Raw genomic sequence first — 14,258 nt, 5'->3', positions numbered from 1 at the left:
GGCACTCAGTGGCCATACTGTGGCTAGCAGCTCCCATATCAGACGACATAGAAACGAGTATTTCCATCATCGCAGAAAGTTCTGTTGGATAACGCTAATCCAGAACTTACTCTAACCTCTTCAGGACAGGGTGTGGTCTAGAATTTCAGAAAGCTTTTGACTCTAGTGCACTGCCTTCTACTGCTGTGGTTGTTGCAACAGGGGATAGAGAAATGGAGTCAGACAGACCCAGGATTCACCCCTGACTTTGCCATTTACTAGTTTTGTGGGCCTGGAGAAGTCACTTCGCCTCTGTCAGCATCCGTTTTTCTCATCTAGGCAATGCGGACAGTATCACCCCACAGCCCTGGTTACTGGGAGGATTAAATGAGGTAGGGCAGGTGAGTCACCAGAGGCAATGCCTGGCATGCAGTTTTATGGCCTGACCACCCCAGCCTGATTCTGTCTTCTTGCATCCACTCAACCCACAAAAGCCCTTATCTCTGGTCTCTACTATGTTCAGACCTGTGTCGGGTCCCGAGGTTTATTCAAAGGGAGCACCGGGCTTAATTCTAGAAGGAGACTGCAATCTAGGTGAGAGGGCAAGATAAGTGCATGAAGCAACCTGAACGCAATTCTTAGGCAATACACAGGGCAGCGAGTTGTGCGGCGATACAGGGCCCAACGGGAAAGGCATTTGTAGGGCAGGAGGTTTATGTGACAGGCCTTGTAGAGGGAGGGGTGAGAAGAGATCTGGTCTGCAAGGTAGCATCGGGTGGGACGGGCAGAGCTGATTGGAGAATGGTGCCAGGGCAGAGGAACAGCATGAGCGAAGGCAGAAGCCGAGGTGGGTAAAGGAGTGGCCTGGGTTAACGTGCGAGCGGTGAGAGGCAGCTGAGCAGAGGTTTTTGTGGAGGGGGAGCCAGAAGGGTTTGCTAAGAAAATCACGCAGCTCTTGGAAGCCTGGCTGAGTTGCTTGAGTTTGATGAAGCAGGTGGTTCCTGGGCAGGTGGGGCTTTGCACTGAGAACCAGGCAGAGGCTGAGGAAGCCTGTGCTGCCAGCATCAGGAGGAGGGCCTGTGAGGGAGTCAAGGTGACTGTCAGGGAGCTGTGACAGCAGGGACCTGTACTGAGGGCCCTTCACATACATGTTCACCAGAAAGGGCACTCAGTTGGCTTGTACCAGTAGTCCAGGTGGCCGTGGGCAGAGGGTGGGTAGTGAGAGGAAGCAGGATGGAGGAAATGCATTCACAGCATATCCAGATCTGAGCCCCAGCCCCTCAGGCAGCTGAGAAAAAGAACAGGGTGAGGGCTGAGATGGGATGTAGCAGTGAGTGGAGGCGGGAGGGGACTCCAGACTGGACTAGGGGTCTGAGAAGCGGGGCTGGGTACAGATTCACAGGGCAGAAGCCCCTCTCCCTATGTGCACGTGCCCGTAGGTACCCCCCACACAAGTACATGCGTACAGCCCCCAACTTACATGTGCATGTTCATCATACCCAGAGACCCTTAAGGAAATGTGCATATGCACATTTATGCAAATGCACGTGTATGCACACATGCAGGCAAACATCAACACACATGTGTATATACACGTGTGCTCCTCCTGATCCGGCCTCTGCTGGGGCTGGAGCTGGGGCTGGCATTGGGTTCACAGCAACCAGGCCGGGAAGAATCTGTCCTGCCTGGGCACTGAGACCATGTCTGATGGAGGCTTCTCCAGCCTCCGCTTGTAAACACTATTTATTTTGGAAAGCAACTTCTCTATTTTCAAATAAAAAGTTGGGACATGTGGTATTGGATTTCCCTGATCTGACACTGACCTAGAAAAATGTGCTGGCGGGAACAGAAACTGCGTTGCCCCACTGTGCTGGCAGAGGCTCAAGTGCGTTTTGTTCTTCTTGGCCTTGACTGCAAAGGTTAAGGTGCAAGCCAGGGGGTAGCGCCATCTCCTTGTCCAAGCAGCGTTCTTTCTACTTCCTTCTACAGGGCTCGGGTGGCTGAGGCCTGGGGGCCTCCTGCAGGCCTGTGTGCTCAGGAGCAGGCTGGCAGGGTAAATCAGAGGTGGCTCTGGAGGGCCAGCGTCCAGACAGTAAGCAGCTCCAGCCCATGCAAAACAAGTATGGGGCCCAGCCAGGGGGGAGTCCCCAGAGTTGTCATCAGGGGAATGGGAAATGCAGCTTCAGTTCGGGATGAGGGTTTTTTTTTTAATGTTTATGTTTTTATTTTATTTTATATTTGAGAGAGAGAGAGAGAGTGAGAGAGAGAGAGAGAGCACAAGCAGGGGAGGGGCAGAAAGAGGGAGACACAGAATCCGAAGCAGGCTCCAGGCTCTGAGCTGTCAGCACAGAGCCCGATCTCATGAGCTGTGAGATCGTGACCTGAGCTGAAGTCAGACGCTTAACCGACTGAGCCGCCCAGGTGCCTCTGGATGAGGTTTGAAGCAGGCTCCTGTTCCTTGAAGGAGAACAGGCTTCCAGGACACAGAGCAGCCAGGCCTGTCTGGTGAAGGTCATGGTCTGCTACAGGCCTGCCGGGGGTGTGGATACTAGTGGTATAGAGTCCAAGGCAGGAGCCCCGTATCGGGAACATGGACACCCACAGTCCCTTTAGGGGTGCAAAGTCCTCATCTGATTGGCATCATAGGAGGCTCAAGGAGGAATATGCAATCCGTTGCCCCACAGAACCCCTCAGAATCCCTCAGCCGGTGACTTAATTCTGTCCCTGTTGAGACCAGGCTTCCCATTCTGCCCGTTTTCCTCATGGCCTCTTGTGAGGATAAAATGAGATCAGAAATGTAACACGCCCAGCCAGGGCCGGTGACACAGGAAGTGCTCGGTAAATCCGAGATTAAATCCTGGCTTTCACTCGCTCGCTGTGTAGACTAGGGCAGACTACACACCTGTGCCTTCACTCCCTCATCTATAGAAGGCAGGGAATAATAAAACATACCTCATGGAGCTGTCGGGGATCCGATGAGTTAATACACATAAGGCATTGTGAATAGTGCCTGGCTCTTAATAAGCACGATTAAGTGTTTACTATGAATTAAATGTTATTCTTAGTAAGCTCTTCATGTATTCATTCACTTATTCATTCAGCAAGTATTTATTGAGGGCCTGCTATGTGTCAGATACCGTTCAGGCACTGGGAATACAACGGTGATTAAGAGACAAACCCTGTGGTAGGTAGAATGATGTCTCCCCCCCACCCACCCCGGACATCCACGTTCTAATCCCAGAATGTGTACATAGTCTGTGCTACATGCAGAGGGGAGTTAAGGTTTCGAATCAGCTGGCCAGAAGATAGGGAGATTATCTTGGGTAATCAGGGGGCGGGTGCTCAACGTAATCATGAGGGTCCTTCTGAGTAGAGGAGGAAGATGAGAGGCAGAGGCAGACGTGTGAGGGCGAAGCGGGGGTCAGAGTGATGTGATTTCGGGCTTTGAAGATGGAAGAGGGCTGTGAGCCAAGGAGTGTGTGTGGCCTGTGGAAGCTGGGAAAGGGAAGGAGCTGAATTCCCCCTGCTGGAGCCTCCAGAAAAGAATGCAACTCTGCCCCTGATTTTGGCCAGTGAGCCCTCCGCCCTCCAGAACTGTAGGAAAATAAGTCTGTGTTGTTTTAAGCCAGTAAATTTCTGGGAATTTGTGACAGCAGCCATAGGGTACTAACATAAACCCTTCCTCTGGGGGCTTACATTCGCGTAGCGGGAGATAATAAGGAAATAAATAAGGAAATAAACATGGTGTGTGGGACGGGCAATTGCTCTCCTTTCTGTGGGGTGGTGAGCCAGGCTGCTGAGCTCAGATGTAGCAGCAGAGAGCAGGGGGCAGGACAGGTTGGGTGGAGCTGGCCAGTCGGCCATCCCCCCAGCCATGGGCACCCCCCACGGGTCATGCTCCTCCTTTCCATCTCAGTGCTCCTGGGCTCTGGTGGGATGCACAGCTTGCGCTCCGGGCTCCTGCTGGGGAGGGGCAGGTGTGCAGAGTCAGGTGCAGGGGTGGGTGGGGCTGCTGCCAGAAGTCTGAGCCAACTAGCTTGCCCCCAGGAGGCCTGCTGGTGAGGCCAGGAGAAGGATGAGAACGATGAGAATATGGATTTGTCAGAGCGAGGGAGGGAAAGCCAGCTGCCTCTGTGAGAGCCTCTCCAGGTTTTTGTGGTGCAAGCTCTTGACTGAGCTTAATGAGCGGCACCTAGAATCAGCTCTAGGTAGTTTCGTTGGAAACATCTTCGCCGCAGGCATTTTCACTGCATTACTAATCAACCGTGAGGCAGTTTTGTAGTAAAAGATAAAATAACTGGCTGGCTGGTTACATTCCCTCATTGATGAATCCACTGCCTTTGGCAGAGTCGACGTATTGAATGAAGCTAGTTGTCAGTTGGGTTTTATTTCTCCATGGACACAATTCTCACTTTTATGTTACAGTAGACCCTGCTCTCCTCTTTTTGCGCTCCAGGGTTTCTGTTACCTGTGGCCAACCGCGTTCTGGAAGCAGATGATCCTCCTTCCGACATAGGGCCAGAAGGTCAATAGCAGCCCACCGGGTCACGCTGCCTAGGTCATTCACCGCACTTCATCTCATCACGTAGGCGTCTTATCATCTCCCATCAGCACAGGAAGAAGGGTGAGTACAGGACAATAAGATATTTTGAGAAACACACATTCACATAACCTTTATTACAGTATAGTGTTATAATTGTTCTATTTTATTATTGTTAATCTCTTACTGTGCCTAACTTATAAGTTAAACTTTATCCTAGGTGCGTATGTCTAGGAAGAAACAGTACATCCGGGGGTTCAGTACCCTAGGGGGTCTTGGACTGTGGTCCCTCGGGGCCAAGGGGGGACTGCTGTAGGTAAATGTCAGCTAGCCTTTACAGTGGTCTTACAGCCGTCTTAAGACGGTGGATGGTAACAACTACAGAGATCACTTTGATAGAAGATCTGGTGATAAAGCTTCCTGGAGGCGTGAAATAGAAAGTAAAAGGCCAGACTGCACGCTACACTCTGCAGGACAGTGAAAACGTACCAGTCCCCACAATAGCAAAGCTCAGTTACAAGTACGTTAGAGCCTTAGCCTTTCTTCCCCATGCCCAGAACGAGCAGCCCAGAACCATGCACAACACGATGCAAGCGTGTATCCTAGTGCTTGGAAAACTGATACCTCTCTTAATGAAGGAAGAAATTAATTATGAATTGTATTAATTTTTTTCATGTTTCACTATATCCTTAAAATTTTTTTTTAATGTTTATTCGTTTTTGAGAGAGAGAGAGAGAAAGAGAGAGAGAGAGAATGAGCGGGGGAGGGACAGAGAGAGAGGGAGACACAGAATCTGAAGCAGGCTCCAGGCTCTGAGCTGTCGGCACAGAGCCCAATGCGGGGCTTGATCCCACAGACCATGAGATCATGACCTGAACCGAAGTTGGATGCTCAACCGACCTAGCCACCCAGGTGCCCCTCATTATATCCTTTTCAGTGTCCCTCTTTTAGATTTCATTATTTTATCTTCATAGCAAAATTGCCTTCCAGCAAACTAATTTTGTGGCAAGGATGCTCATGGCAAAATGCCAGACATGCCGAGAAATCCTCCCTTTAGGAGGCTGTAAAACACCACTTGGACTTGACTTTCATCTCGCCCAGCTGCTTACCAAAGCCTTCCTCTTTCATCTTCGAGGGCTTTAATTGGCAGGTCTGAGCCCAGAGAACTACCTCGGGAGGTGGCGGAGGCCTGGCTTGAAGTCGGCCTCCCCAGCCCCTCCCTGTTCAAGTCACTGAAGTCTGCTCCAACCCAGAGCTTATGCAGAGCAGGTCTTGAGGAGCAGCAGCCTACCACCAGTTGGGGGGCTGCTACTCAGCTGTAGACTTTGAATGGATGGTGCCTTGTGGCCTATGTTCAGGAATTCATGTAGTGCACTGCTCAAGGGCGTTACACCTAAGGGGCATCTTCCACATGGTAGATCCACACTAACTTATGTGAGTGCATGCTGGATGGCACAGGGACTCTGGGTCGCCAGATAGGTATCAGGGAAGAGTTATCTTTGACCTCAACTCACGATGGCACTTGGGCCTGTGCATGAGCTCGGCATACGTGTGCGCATCCTATGATGCCTGCGCTCTGGCTGCCCTTTAGTGCCTGACTCGCAGGCCCCTGAGACTTTGAACCTGACATGGTTGCCTCACAGGGGGTGGGTGGGGAAGAGCGGGGTTTCCTGTGTCCCCAAGTGTGCCCCTGTGTTGTGTGTGCATGGAGCCAGTGCTGCTGTTCAGCAGGCAGAGTTTAGGTTGTTCAGAGATCTACTCACTCGACCTTTCTTTTAACCTGAGGAAGGGGCATCTTTTCCTAATTTGCGGGAAGGTGTCCCATGGGCCATGCAGGCCCTGCCCTGGTTCACAGAGACGCAGCCTTTGCAGCCACCGTCTGTGCAGTGAGGCCTCACCCTCCATGTCCCTGTGTAAAACGTTTCAGTTCTCAAGTAGCTCCCACCCTGCTCCCCGGGTCAGCCTTGACCTGGACCCTGATTCCACTCATCTCTGTCTCTTAACCCCGACACTGGACCCAGAACCCTGACCCTGCCTGGTGTCCACAGTGCCTCAGCTCACTACCTGCAACTCACCTGCCCTGCAAAAGCCTCGGCCAGGGCCAAAGGCAGTGTCCGCACCGTCACGGATGAGCCGAACATCGGAGTTGAGAAAATACTTCTGAAGCTAGACCTAGGGAAGGAGTAGAGTGCAAACCAGGAGAGCCTTTAGGGGGAGGAACTGGGCAACGTGGATGCACGTCTTTTGGGACTGTGATGCTGCTCTAGGGAATTTGCGCTTCAGAGAGAATCCACAATGTGTGCACAGATTTTGCCAAAGGTGTTAGTTGAAGCATTGTCTGTGTTAGCAGCAGTTGAAAATAACCCAAAAGTCCATCAGGAGAAGGAGTGACTGAATCATAGATTGTCCTTGACTTTCACACACAGGAGTGTTCCCAGAAATCCATCCACATGTCAAATGTTTGAAACTGGGACAGTAGCTTATTTTGAAAAACTAACAGTAGCTTTTAAAGTTTATTTATTTATGAGAGAGAGAGAGAGTGCTCATATGCCAGCAGGGGAAGGGGCAGAGAGCAAGGGAGAGGAAGAATCCCAAGCAGGCTCTGAGCTGTCAGCGCAGAGCCTCAATAAGACAAACTGCAAGATTAAGACTTGAACCAAAATCCAGAGTCAGACGCTTAATCAGTTAAGCCACCCAGGTGCCCCTAAGCTTTATAAAGTTGGAAATGATGTTAATATCCACGATTCCTCTCCCCCACCACTATTTTAAAAACATTATCAAATCACTGAACTTGCCTGTTTAGACACAATCTTGAATCACATGTGTCTGAGTTGGGGTTTCCCCAAAAGCAACACCTGAGACAAAAATTTGAGTGCAGGCAGGTGGGAAGTCAGGCTGTAGGACACGGAAGCAGTAAATGCTGAGGGGTGACGGTGAGGCACTTGTTGGGTCTGTTATGGTATGTCTCCAGATTTTGTATGTTTTTCCCTGAATCTCATTCTTTTCTTTAACCCATGAACCTACAGGCGGCAAGCCAATCCAAAGGGTGTTCATTTGAGAATAAAGATTCCCCACATGGTTTCTGATCTTTGTCGCAGTTTAGTGATTAGGTGTCAACCTTTCTACTTTCCACGGCTCTTTATAAGATAGTAAGCATTGAATGCAATCTCCAAGTAAGTGCACAGGAAACAGCACTAGTGGCCAACACTTTTAAAAACACACTCATGTTCACTTTAGCCTCATTGCAATGGTATGGGGTAGATACCATGATGGCTGTTGGTAGTTTATAGATAAAGAAGTGGAGGCCCAGGGAGGTTCAGTAACTTGCTCGCGGACACACAGCCATTAGGCAGCAAATGTTGGCAGTCTTGCTCCAGAATGCTTGCTCCTAATCAGCCTATATGGCAATGCCTGGGCAACTGCTAGGAACAGTTGCTTAGCTGATTGGTAGAAGTCTGAATGTGGCATATGAAATGGAGTTGAGGGGTGTGTTAGTATTAACGTACAAAAATATAAGTTTTCAAATTTAAATATATCAACACCAGGGCAGTACCAAATGGTTTATGGCTGTAGCCGGTAGAAATCTTAGTCTATTAACTCGGGTGGGCTAGAAACATACATCTCATTATTTCCAGTGCCTGAGATGAGTTTTATTTTAGACATATCTCACTAAATGGGGGAAAATAATCCCAGTAATTGCACGGGCTGCCTTGACCCCTCTACTGGGGCCTGGGAAAGTGTATGGTGACGTATGTTGGTTGAAGTGGGATGGCGGTAAGGGTCGCAGAGAGAGGGCCTCCTTGCCATTTGTTACTGGGTCCCTTGTCCACACCAGCTCCTCCATCATGAGTCCCTCTGGGTGCGCTGGCTCTGTGGCAGTGAAAGGGCATCTCTCGAATGCCCTTGACGACCCTGAAAGCAAAGCCTGTTTCCTTCTGCTTTCTGAGATCAGCCCCTGTGTCTGTGTGTGACACCGTCCTTTCCCTCACCCACCCCTACACGAGGGGACTCTGCCTGAGAGAGGGAGGGGACAATGTAGTGCAGTAGACCCTGCTCCTGTCCTAGCTTCTCTCTTTCTCTTTTTCTCCCATCGAAGAAGTTTTTTTTTGTGTTTGTTTTGTTTTCCTTTCAAGAGTGAGAAAAACAGCTCCGTCCAGCGACTCTAGCTCCACATCGGGTGTATTCTCCATCGCCAATTCCTTTCTGTTGCTGCTGTTTTGGTTTTTTATTGTTGAATAACAAGCTACCCTATAAATTGGTGGTATAAAACATACATTTTAATTTGGTCTAGAGTTGTCAGATGAACTATGGTGAATATGTTACCTGTGTATATTTTATCCTTAAGTGTTAAAAAATTAAAATTTATCTTCAAATACTATATGTATAAAATTTAATCCCAGTTAAATTTGGATTTTAGATAATGTACTTTTTTTTTTTTTTTTTAGTATAAGTATATCCCATGCAATACTGGGGATATACTTAGACTAAAAAATTACTCGTTCTTGATCTGAAATTCAAATTTAACCGGATGTCCTATCTTTTTATTTGCTGAATCCAGCAACCCTATTTTGGTCACTGTTTTGTGGGTCAGGAATTTGAGCAGGGATTGGAAGGAGTAAAGGATACCCTTCCATGTTGGGTCTTCACGTCCATGTCTGGTGCAAGGGTGCTTCCCAGCCTCACACTCTCTCTTCACATGAAGTCTCATCCTCCAAGGCTTTTCCATGAAGTTCGGGATTCTCACACAATGGCGGCCTCAGGATAGTCAGCCTTCTTACTAGGAGGCTCTGAGACCTGGCTCCAGAAACAGGAAACAATTGCTGTCAGTCTCTTCAGTCTTGGGTATCACAACCAGTACGACATCACCTCTGCCTTATTTTACCGGCAGAATCACAAAACCTGCCTGGCTTCACCAGGAGGGGACATAGACCCTGCTTCTTCATGGGAGCCATGGCAAGGGATCTATAGTCATCTGTAATCTGCAGTCATCTGTAATCTGCCGCCTCAAAGCTTGAATGCCATCTGTGTTTCTTACATGGTCCATTTCCTGAGGCAATGATACCAACTCAGTTCAACAGCTGTCTGATTAGAGGAAGGGTCTCAGAAAAGGAGAACATTCAGAAGGGTAGGGGAGACTTGGTCAGTATTTCAATAGGTCATCCCACCATACAACCAAAAAACTTGATAGGGTCGGATATTACATACAGATGATCCCTGACTTACAGTGGTTCTACTTATGAGTTTGTGTGTGTGTGTGTGTGTGTGTGTGTGTGTGTGTGTGTGTTTAAGTAAGCTTCACTCCCAGCAAGGAGCCCCATGCAGAACTTAAACTCGTGACCCTGAGATCAAGACTTGAGCCATCCACGTGCCCCTCAATTTAGGATTTTTTTTTTTTAACTTTACATCGGTGTGAAAGTGACACACACGCAGTAGAAACAGTAGTCTGAATTGTGAATTTTGATCTGTTCCTGGGCTAGCGATATGACGAACCTGAAGCTTCCAGTCAACCACGCCATCACAGGGTTTAACAACCTATGCCCTCACAACCCTTCTGTGGTCATACAACTGTTCTGGTTTTCGCTTTCAGTACTGTGTTCAATATGTTACGCTAGGTAGTCAACACTTCATTATAAAATAGGCTTGGTATCAGACGATTTCGCCCAAATGTAGGCTAATGTTCTGAGCATGTCTGGGGTAGGCTAGGCGAGGCTATGATAGGTTGGTTAGGTGAATAGGCATATCTTTTTTTATTGTGCTTTGCTTTATTGCACTTCGTGGATACAATGTTTGTTTTTTTTAAACAAATTGAAGGTTTGTGTTAGCCCCACACCATGCAAGTCTATTGGCGCCATTTTTCCAACAGGATTTGCTCACTTCTTGTGTGTGCCTCATAGTTATGAGAATATTATAATTCTCATAATATTTTAAGCTTTTTCATTATTTATTATGGTGATCCATGATCAGTGATCTCTGATGGTACCATTGTAATTGTTTCTGGGTATTGTGAACCGTGTTCATATAAGGTGGTGAACTTAAATGTTGTATATGTTCTGACTGTTCCACTGACTGGCCATCCTCCCATCTCTCTCCCTCTCCCCGGGCCTCCCTATTCCCTGAGATGCAAGAATATTGAAATTAGCCCAGTTAGTAACCCTACCATGGCCTCTAGGTTTCAAGTGAAAGGAAGAGTCACATGTCTTTTTTTTTTAGAGACAGAGAGAGACAGAGACAGAGAGAGTGCATGAGCTGGCAAGGGACAGAAGGAGAGAGAAAGACAGACAGAGAAAATATCCCAAGCAGGCTCCACATACAGAGCAGAGCCTGATGTGAGGCTTGACCCCATGATCTTGGAATCATGACCTGAGCTGAAATCAAGAGTTGGATGCTCAACCAACTGAGCCACCCAGGCCCCCTGTCTCTCACCTTAAATCAGAAGTTGGAAATGATTAAGCTTAGTAAGGAAGCTGAGCTAGGCCAATAGCTAGACCTCTCACACCGAACAGTTAGCCAAGTTATAAATGAAAAAGAAAAGTTCTTGAAGGATATTAAAAGTGCTATTCCAGTGAAAACACAAATAATAAGAAAGTTAAAAAGCCTTATTGCTGATATGGAGAAAGTTTTAGTGGTCTGGGTAGAGAATCAAACCAACTACACCATTCCCTTGAGCCAAAGCCTAATCCAGAGCATGGACCTAACTCTCTTCGATTCTAGAAAGCCTGAGTGTGGTGAGGAAACTGCAGAAGAAAAGTTTGAGGCTAGCAGAGGTTGGTTCGTGAGGTTTAAGGGAAGAGGCCGTCTTTGTAACATAAAGGCATAAGGTAAAGCAGCAAGTGCTTATATAGAAGTTGCAGTGAATTGTCCAGAAGATCTAACTAAAAGAATTAATGAAGGTAGCTACACTAAATTACAGATTTTTAATGTAGACCTGACAGCCTTCTACTGGAAGAAGGTATCATCTGGGACTTCCATAGCTAGAGAAGAGAAGTCAGTGCCTGGCATCAAAGCTTTAAAGGACAGACTGACTCTCTTGTTAGAGTCAAATGCAGCTGGCGACTCTGAGTTAAAGCCATTGTTCATGGAACATTCTGAAAATCCTGGGGCCCTTAGGAATTGTGTGCAATCTACTGTGCCTGTGCTCGATCAATAGAACAACAAAGCCTGGATGACAGCACATCTGTTTACAACATGATTTATGAATATTTTAAGTCCACTGAATATTTAATATTTGAGACCTGCTCAGAAAAAGAGATTCCTTTCAAAATATTACTGCTCATTGACAATGCACCTGGTCACCCAAGAGCTCTGATGGAGATGTACAACAAGACTCACATTTTCATGCCTGTAACACAATATCCATTCTGCAACCCATGGATCCAAGAGTAATTTTGACTTTCAAGTCTTATTATTTAAGAAACATATTTTGTAAGGCTGTAGTTGCCATAGATCGTGATTCCTCTGATAGATTTGGGCAAAGTCAGTTGAAAACCTTCTGGAAAGGATTCACCATTCTAGATGCCATTAAGAATATTCGTGATTCATGGGAAGAGAACAAAATATCAACATTAACAAGAGTTTGGAAGAAGATGATTTCGGCCCTCATGGATGACTTTTGAGGAGGGACTTTAGTGGAGGAAGTAACTGCGGACCTGGCAGAAAAAGCAAGAGAATGAGAATTCAAAGTGGAGCCTGAAGATGGAACTGAATGGCTACAATCTCATGATAAAACTTGAACAGATGAGGAATTGCTTCCTGAGGAGAAAAAAAAAAAAGGGTTTTCTTGAGATGGAATCTACTCCTGGTGCAGAGGCTGTGAAGACTGTTGAAATGACAACAGAAGATTTGGAATGTTACATAAACTTAGTTGATAAGGCAGAAGCAGAGTTTGAGAGGATTAATTCCAATTTTGAGAGAAGTTCTACTGTGGGTAAAATGCCATCAAATAGCATTGTGTGTTACAGAGAGATCATTCATGAAAGGAAGAGTCAATTGATGCAGGAAACTTCAATGTTGTTTTATTCTAAGAAATCGCTACAGCCAGCCCAACCTTCAGCAGCCCAGCAACCTGATCAATCAGTAGCCATCAACACTGAGACAAGACACTCCACCAGCAAAAAGATTACGACTCCCAGAAAGCTCAAATGATGGTTGGCACTTTTTAGCAAGAAATTATTTTGTAATGCTTATTTGTTTGAGAGAGAGAGAGAGAGAGAGAGCAGGTGAGCATGTGCACAACTAGGGGAGGGGTAGGGAGAGAGAGAATCCCAAGCAGGCTCTGCACTGTCTGTGCAGAGACCAATGTAGGGCTCAAACTCACAAACTACAAGATCATGATCTGAGCCAAAACCAAGAGTCGGACACTCAACCAAGTGAGCCACTCAGGAGCCCCAAGAAATTATTTATTTATTTATTTATTTATTTATTTATTTATTTATTTAAAAAAATTTTTTTTTAGCATTTATTTATTTTGGAGGAAGAGAGAGACAGCAGGAGCAGGGGAGGGACAGAGAGAGAGGGAGACAGAATCCAAAGCAGGTTCCAGGTTCTGAGCTATCAGCACAGAGCCCAAAGTGGGTCTCGAACTCACGAACCATGAGATCATGACCTGAGCCAAAATCAGACGCTTAACCGACTGAGCCACTCAGGTGCCCACACAAGAAATTATTTTTAAATTAAGGTATGTACACAGCTTTTTTTTTTTTTTTTTACACAATGCTATTGCATACTTAATAAACTATAGTATTAGGGGAAACATAACTTTTATACGCACCGGGAAACCAAAAAATTCATTCGACTCACTTTATTGTGATATTTGCTTTCTTGGGGTGGTCTGGAACTAAACCCACAGTATATCCAATGTGTGCTTGCATTTTTGACTCACAATATTTCAACTTAGGATGGGTGTATTAGGATGTAACCCCATGGTAGGTCAAGGAATATATGTAATGATTCAGAAAGATATTCATAAAATGTTAGGTGTAAAAATCAGGTTACAACAATGTGTTTACAGTATGATGTTTAAAAAAAGTTACCATATAAATATTGGATAACTATATGCAATAATATTGCATTATTATTATTGCATATTATATGCAATAATATTAGTAGTTTATCTGCAAAGGTGTGATTCTGGCAGATTTTAAGCTTTTTGCTTATGTATGTTTTTGGTATTTTATAAAATGAACATATGTTGTTTTTATTTTAGGAGTAAAAAGGTTATCATAAAACAAAACATAATACATTGTCCTCTGAATTATTCACCAGTTTGTTATTTGTATAAATTCTGTTGAGCATGTACCTGTTACTATTCTTCCAGTCTTTGCGGATTCCGCCATGGACAAGCCAGACGAGGTCTTCCAGAAAGCTTTTGGAGAGGGCATGTCACCAACACCTTGATTTTGGACTTCTAGCTTCCAGAATTTCGGAGAATAAATTTCTGTCATTTTAAGTCACCCAGGTTGTGATAATTTGTTATGTTAGCTCTGGGGCACGAATCTATCCCCTTTATTCCTTGAATCTTATTAGCCAATGATGTAGATTTCCATTTTGGAAATAGGCAGTCTAATCGTCTCCCATCTAAAGGTGGGGAAACTGAATTTCTGTTTAAATCTGTAGCTCATTCCAGACTCCACAGAGTGTGGCTTCTGTAGCAAAACCAGGAGTCAAACACTCGTCTCTCTCCCCACCAGGTTTAGGTTCTCCCTGTGATTCCCCAGCTTATAGACTGGGTTTCCAGCAGGTT

General features: G+C 46.2%; 1 long non-coding RNA gene across 1 annotated transcript; it reads left to right on the top strand.

Annotated features, from left to right (window-relative positions):
* The first annotated feature begins 720 nt into the window (after positions 1-720).
* Positions 721-13,907, top strand: LOC109271344 (uncharacterized). Its single transcript, XR_002081934.2, has 3 exons — positions 721-826; positions 4,436-4,603; positions 13,833-13,907. It is a non-coding gene; the product is annotated as an uncharacterized LOC109271344 (long non-coding RNA).
* Positions 13,908-14,258: the final 351 nt, after the last annotated feature.

This window comes from Panthera pardus, unplaced genomic scaffold, assembly GCF_024362965.1.
Source record: "Panthera pardus isolate Hobbes unplaced genomic scaffold, ASM2436296v1 HiC_scaffold_12, whole genome shotgun sequence".
Taxonomy (NCBI): Eukaryota; Metazoa; Chordata; class Mammalia; order Carnivora; family Felidae; genus Panthera; species Panthera pardus.
Note: the sequence above shows the minus strand (reverse complement) of the source record. Positions and strands in the feature narration are given on the sequence as shown.